A 2,191-nucleotide genomic window follows, 5' to 3' on the forward strand; every position below is an offset into this window, starting at 1 on the left:
GGGATTGTCTCTTGAACAGCAGGACTACACCTAAATCCAGTGGAGAGTGGTCACTAATTGCTACTACAAATAGAGGTCCTACCTAGCCAGTCTGTTGTGCTATCTAAGGAAACACACAGTCAATGCTTAATTGCCTTGTAAGCTGGCAAGAAGCTCTATTTCAGGTCGAGCTTGCCCATAGGGCAAGGATGATGCACTTCTAAGGTTTAAGGACCTGTCTCAGAGTAAAAGTGGTGGTTGCTTGCGCCTACAGTGACTCCTTGCCCAAGACACATTCTCTTTAGGGAAAAGTGATTCTGACAAACACAAATGGCTGTGTGGTAATTTCGTCAAGCCATAGATGACGAGAAGAAGGCCATACTAAGGTAAAAATTGAGCTTCAGTATTTGATCGACAGCCCTGCTGATTTTGGTAAGGCTTGAGCGAGCAGGAGCCAATGTTAAGTAGTAGACAGAGTGTTGGACCAGGACCTAGGAGACCTGGGTTCAAATCCCTGCTTCTCCATGGAAATTCACTGGTGTTTAGTCGTTTAGTCGTGTCCGACTCTTCGTGACCCCATGGACCAGAGCACGCCAGGCCCTCCTGTCTTCTACTGCCTCCCGGAGTTGTGTCAGGTTCATGTTGGTTGCTTCGCAGACACTGTCCAGCCATCTCATCCTCGGTCGTCCCCTTCTCCTCTTGCCATCACACTTTCCCAACATCAGGGTCTTTTCCAGGGAGTCTTTTCTTCTCATTAGATGGCCAAAGTACTGGAGCCTCAGCTTCAGGATCTGTCCTTCCAGTGAGCACTCAGGGTTGATTTCCTTTAGAACTGATAGGTTTGTTCTCCTTGCAGTCCAGGGGATTCTCAAGAGCCTCCTCCAGCACCACAGTTCAAAGGCATCAATTCTTCGGCGGTCTGCTTTCTTTATGGTCCAGCTCTCACTTCCATACATCACGACAGGAAAAACCATAGCTTTGACTATTCGGACTTTTGTTGGCAAGGTGATGTCTCTGCTTTTCAAGATGCTGTCCAGATTTGTCATCGCTTTCCTCCCAAGAAGAAGGCGCCTTTTAATTTCAGGGCTGCTGTCTCCATCTGCAGTGATCATGGAGCCCAGGAAGATAAAATTTGACACTGCCTCCATATCTTCCCCTTCTATTTCCCAGGAGGTGATGGGACCAGTGGCCATGATCTTAGTTTTTTTGATGTTGAGTTTCAGACCGTTTTTTGCACTCTCCTCTTTCACTCTCATTACAAGGTTTTTTAATTCCTCCTCACTTTCTGCCATCAGAGTGGTATCATCTGCATATCGGAGGTTGTTGATATTTCTTCCGGCAATCTTAATTCCGGCTTGGGTTTCTTCCAGTCCAGCCTTCCGCATGATGTATTCTGCATATAAGTTAAATAAGCTGGGGGACAATATACAGCCTTGCCGTACTCCTTTCCCAATTTTGAACCACTCAGTTGTTCCATGACCAGTTCTAACTGTTGCTTCCTGTCCCACATATAGGTTTCTCAGGAGACAGATAAAGTGGTCAGGCACTCCCATTTCTTTAAGAACTTCCCATAGTTTGCTGTGGTCCACACAGTCAAAGGCTTTCGCATAGTCAATGAAGCAGAAGTAGATATTTTTCTGGAACTCTCTGGCTTTCTCCATAATCCAGCGCAAGTTAGCAATTTGGTCTCGAGTTCCTCTGCCTCTTCGGAATCCAGCTTGTACTTCTGGGAGTTCTCGGTCCACATACTGCTGAAGCCTACCTTGTAGGATTTTGAGCATAACCTTGCTAGCGTGCGAAATGAGTGCAATTGTACGGTAGTTGGAGCATTCTTTGGCACTGCCTTTCTTTGGGATTGGGATATAGACTGATCTTTTCCACTCCTCTGGCCACTGTTGAGTTTTCCAAACTTGCTGGCATATTGAATGTAGCACCTTCACAGCATCATCTTTCAAGATTTTAAATAGTTCAACTGGAATGCCATCACCTCCACTGGCCTTGTTGTTAGCCAGGCTTTCTAAGGCCCACTTGACTTCGCTCTCCAGGATGTCTGGCTCAAGGTCAGCAACTACATTGTCTGGGTTGTCCGGTATATCCACATCTTTCTGATATAATTCCTCTGTGTATTCTTGCCACCTCTTCTTGATGTCTTCTGCTTCTGTTAGGTCCCTCCCATTTTTGTCTTTTATCATGTTCATCTTTGCGCAAAATG

The sequence above is a fragment of the Pogona vitticeps genome, chromosome 6, assembly GCF_051106095.1.
Source record: "Pogona vitticeps strain Pit_001003342236 chromosome 6, PviZW2.1, whole genome shotgun sequence".
Classification (NCBI taxonomy): domain Eukaryota; kingdom Metazoa; phylum Chordata; class Lepidosauria; order Squamata; family Agamidae; genus Pogona; species Pogona vitticeps.